The following is a 5,332-nucleotide window of genomic DNA, read 5'->3' as shown; positions in this document are numbered from 1 at the left end:
GGAAACTGCTTCTGCCCCACCGTGTGCTTGGAGAGCCTGGTAGCTACTTAGGGGACCTTTGTGAGGATAAGGGCCCACCCAGATAATCCAGGCCAATCTCCCCATCTCAAGATTCTTAACTAAATCACATCTGCTAAGTCCCCTTTGCCGTGTGTGGTAACATTCCCAGGTTCTGGGGATTAAGATGTGGATATATTTGGGGGCCATTATTCAGCCTACCACAGGCAGGAAGGGCAGGCCGGCTCCTCAGCCCTTGTCATGACATCCATCGGCTGCCCTATCTGCAGTGGAGGCTGCCTGAGGTGGGGCTCCATCAGCCTCTCCCCAACCCCAGCTTCAGGGACTCCTGACCAGATGGCATCCCCTCACCCCAGGCTTTCTCACAGCCCCGGAGCAGCTGCAAGCCCCGGGCTTACACCTGCTGCTTCCTGCGGAGGTGGAACCAGACTGGCCAGTCTTGGAGCCACCATCCCCACAGCCAGGATGGCAGCACCTTCTTCAGCTTGTTTTAGGGGGAGTGTGGAGGCAAGAGGGGGATGCAGGGGCAGAGGTGGATGTCCCTGGGTCTCTGTTGTACTTTTCCTTCTAGTCTTTCACCTCCTGCTTCTTCTCTCACCCAGGACACACTCTGACTTTTCTTCCTCTTATTCTCTACCCTCCCCCACCTCAGCATTGAGGAGAGAGGGTTCACTGAGCCTCTGTTATTTCTCTCCCTCACGCATATACACCCATGTCCACACAGAGGAATCACATGCTGAGTCATATTCTGAACAATGTTTACTGGCAAAAGAGGCCGAGGGCATGGACCCCACCCCACCTCAGCCCTATGTGATGACAAGAACTACAGAGCCAGAAAGGGCCGGCCCCGATGCCATCGTCAACCCTGACGGGCTGTGAGTCCACTGACACTCGATGTTCTCATCTCTAAAGTGGAATGGTTACCCCTATTTGTGGTCCCCAAGATCTTGGCATAACTTTACAAATATCCTTGATGTGGAATAATCTTTGTAACGACTGAACAAGGAAGAAACAGAAATCATGGGTGCAAGAATCTCCTAACTTGTCACACCAGGGGCAATTTTGTGGCTACTGGAGAGTCATAGTTGATTTAGAAAGAGGGATGCCATTAGCAAAGACTAGTGAACTTAAGAGGAATTCTAGTTTGGTTAACTGGTTGAATCATTTATTCATCAAGGATTGGAGTACCTGGTAATAACCAGGTTCTGCTGTGTAAGGAAAGAGACATTTAAATGTAAAACAGGATATTAATGTAAATGTAAAAACAGGATCCCTTCCCTTGGGCTCACTGTCTAATAAGGGAGGTAAACCTGTAAGCAGGTCATTACAAGGCAGTGTGATATGTGCTCACAGAACTCTGTGTATGGGGCTGGGTCTTCCCGGGACTGTCAGGAAGGCTGCTTGCATCCCAGGCCAAGCTTGGAAGGTGAGCGGCAATGGCAGGTGAACACACGGGTGAAGGGAATGAAAGCAGAGGGGCAGTATAAAATGCAGAGGGGGCAATACAAGCCTACCTCAAGAAGCAAGAAAAATCTCAAATCAACCATCTCACCTTACACCTAAAGGGGCTAGAAAAAGAACAACAAACAAAATCCAAAACCAGGAGAAGGAAGTAAATAATAAAGATTAGAGCAGAAGTAAATGACAGAGAAATTAAAAAAACAACAACAACAATAGAAGAGATGAATGAAACCAGGAGCTGGTTCTTTGAAAAGATCAACAAAATTGATGAACCTCTAGTAAGACTCATTAAAAAAAAAAAGAGAGAGAGAGAGGACCCAAATAAATAAAATTACGAATGAAAGAGGAAAGATAACAACCACCACCACAGAAATACAAATAATTGTAACATAATATTATGAAAACCTATACGCCAACAAACTGAACAACTTAGAAGAAATGGATCAATTCCTAGAAATACATAACCTATTGCAACTAAAGCAGGAAGAAATAGAAAATTTGAACAGACTAATCACCAGCAATGAAATTCAATCAGTAATCAAAAAAACTCCCAACAAGCAAAAGTCCAGGACCACATGGCTGCACAGGCAAATTCGATCAAACATTTAAAGAAGAGTTCATACCCATTCTTCTGAAACTATTCCAAAAAATACAAGAGGAAGGAAAACTTCCAAATTCATTCTGAGGCGAGTACCACCCTGATACCAAAAACAGATAAAGACATCACAAAAAAAAAAGGAGAGAGAGAGAGAGAACTACAGGCCAATATCTCAAATGAATATAGATGCAAAAATCATGCACCACAATCAAGTGGGATTTATTCCTGGGATGAAAGAGTGTTTTAATATTCACGAAACAATCAACATGATATGTCACATCAATAAGAGAAATGATTTTAAAAAAACATATGATCATATCAATAGATGCAGAAAAAGCATTTGACAAAGTACAACATCCATTCATGATAAAAAAAAAGAAACCCTCTGCAAAGTAGGTCTAGAGGGAACATGCCTCAATTATAATAAAGGTCATATATGAAAAACCCACAGCCAACATCATACTCAGTGGTATGATGTGGGAAAACAGAACTTTTCCCCTAAGGTCAGGAACAAGACAAGGACGCCCACTCTTACCACTTTTATTCAACATAGTACTGGAAGTCCTAGCCACAGCAATCAGACAACATAAAAAAATAAAAGCTATCCAGGGATGCCTGGTAGTTGGTTAAGCATCTGCCTTCAGCCAGATCATGATCCCAGGATCCTGGGATTGAGTCCCACATCGGGCTCCTTGCTCACCAGGGAGCCTGCTTCTCCCTCTCCCTCTGCCACTCCCCCTGCTTGTGTGAGTGCCCTCTCTCTCTTTTTCTGGCAAATAAATAAATAAAATCTTTTAAAAAATAAAAACAAAAGGTATCCAAACTGGTAAGGAAGAAGTAAAATTCTCATTATTTGCAGATGACATGATACTACACATATAAAACCCTAAAGACTCCACCAAAAAATTACTAGAATAAATGAATTCAGTAAAGTCACAGGATACAAAATCAATGTACAGAAATCTGTTGCATTCCTATACACTAATAATGAAGCAGCAGAAAGTGAAATTAAGAAAACAATCCCACTTATAATTGCACCAAAACCAATAAAGTGTCTAGGAATAAACTAACCAAAGAGGTAAAAGACATGTACTCTGAAAACTATAAAACACTGATGAAAGAAATTGAAGATGACACAAAGAAGTGGAAAGATATTCCATGCTCATGGATTGGAAGAAAAAATAGTGTTAAAATGCCTATACTACACAGAGTAATTTACATATTTAATGCAATCCCTATCAAAATACCAACAGCATTTTTCACGGAACTGGAACAATCCTAAAATTTGTATGGAACCACAGAAGACCTCAAATAGCCAAAGCAATCCTGAAAAAGAAAAACAAAACTGAAGGTATCACAATTCCAGATTTCAAGTTATATTACAAAGGAATAGTAATGAAAACAGTACGGTACTGGCATAAAAATAGATACATAGATCAACAGAATAGAACAGAAAACCCAGAAATAAACCCACAATTACATGGTCAACTAATCTTTGACAAATGAGGAATGAATATACAATGGGAAAAAGTCTCTTCAACAAATGGTGTTGGGAAAACTGGACAGCTACATGCAAAAGAAGGAAACTGGACCACTTTCCTATATCCTACACAAAAATAAACTCAAAATGAACTAAACACCTTAAATGTGAGACCTGAAACCACAAAGATCATTGAAGAGAGCAAAGGCAGTAATCTCTCTGACATCCGCTATAGCAACATTTTTCTAGATGTCTCCTGAGTCAAGGGAAATAAAAGCAAAAACAAACTATTGGGACTACATCAGGATAAAAAGCTTCGGCACAGCAGAGGAAACAATCAACAAAACTAAAAGGCAACCTACTGAATGGGAGAAGATATTTGCAAATGACATATATGATAAAGGGTTAGTATCCAAAGCATACAAAAAAAACTGATAAAACTCAACACCCAAAAAACAAGCAATCCAATTTAAAAATGGGCGAAGACATGAATAGTCATTTCTCCAAAGAAGACATAAAGATGGCCAACAGACACATGAAAAGATGCTCAGCATCACTAATCATCAGGAAAATCCAAATCAAAACTACAATGTGATATCACCTCACACCCGTCAGAATGGTTAAAATCAAAAACACGAGAAATAACAAGTGTTGGGGAGGATCTGGAGAAAAAAGAATCTTCATGCACTGTTTGGTGGGGATGCAAACTGGTATAGCCACTATGGAAAACAGTATGGAGGTTCCCCCCAAAATTAAAAATAGAGCTACCCTATGATCCAGGAATTGCATTACTGGGTTTTTACCTAAAAAATGCAAAAACACTAATTCAAAAGGATACATGCACCCCTATGTTTATTGCAGCATTATTTACAATAGGCAAACTATGAAAGCAGCCCAAGGGCCCATCCATAGATGAACAGATAAAGAAGACGTGCTACACACACACACACACACACACACACACACACACAGGAGTATTATTCAGCCCCCCAAAAAGGATGAATCTTGCCATTTGCAACATGGATGGAGGTAGAGGGTATAATGCTGAGCAAAATAAGTCAGTCAGAGAAAGACAAATACCGTATGATTTCACTCATGTGGAATTTAAGAAACAAAATAAGCAAAGGGAAAAAAAGAAAGAGAGACAAACCAAGAAACAGACTCTTAACTATAGAGAACAAACTGATGGTTACCAGAGGGGAGGTGGATGGGGGCGTGGGGAATGGGGGAAATAGGGGATGGGGATTAAAGAGAAGACTTATCATGATGAAATAAAATGAAATTAGTGCTCACTTTGGCAGCACATATCCTGAAATTGGAACAATACAGAGAAGATTAGCATGGCCCCTGCTCAAGGACGACACACAAACTCGTGACGTGTTCCATGTTTTGCGAAGTTTCCCCAGGGAACTGCCACCCTTTGCAGATTAACTCAGAGGAAACAATGTGAGTCAAAGCCCAATGTGTGGCACTGAATAATGAAATTGTGATATTTCACTAGAAAAAATAATTTTTTAATGGAATTAAAAAAAAAAAAGAAAGAAAGAAAGAACCTCAGGAGATGGATGGGCTCCTGGCGTCAGAGGCCAGGGAATCCACAACATTCAGACCAAGTCTTGACCAGAAGCAGCTCCAGCTTTCACCACAGTGTTACACACGGGAATAGCCCCAGACCTCTCCCTGTTCTGCCCTCCTTGGACCCTCACCACACCCCACAGGGCCAGCAGAAGGGGCCTTTAGAGCTCTCTTACCTTGTTTTACCACACACTGCTAAG

At 41.3% G+C, this 5,332-nt stretch overlaps 1 non-coding gene across 1 annotated transcript; it reads left to right on the top strand.

The window, feature by feature from the left end:
* The first annotated feature begins 4,842 nt into the window (after window positions 1–4,842).
* On the top strand, window positions 4,843–4,949 carry LOC116624963. The gene has a single exon (XR_004297980.1). It is a non-coding gene; the product is annotated as a U6 spliceosomal RNA (small nuclear RNA).
* Window positions 4,950–5,332: the final 383 nt, after the last annotated feature.

The sequence above is a fragment of the Phoca vitulina genome, unplaced genomic scaffold (assembly GCF_004348235.1).
Source record: "Phoca vitulina isolate PV1807 unplaced genomic scaffold, GSC_HSeal_1.0 scaffold71, whole genome shotgun sequence".
Taxonomy (NCBI): Eukaryota; Metazoa; Chordata; class Mammalia; order Carnivora; family Phocidae; genus Phoca; species Phoca vitulina.
The sequence above is the reverse complement of the archived record's forward strand: the minus strand, read 5'-3'. Positions and strand labels throughout refer to the sequence as shown.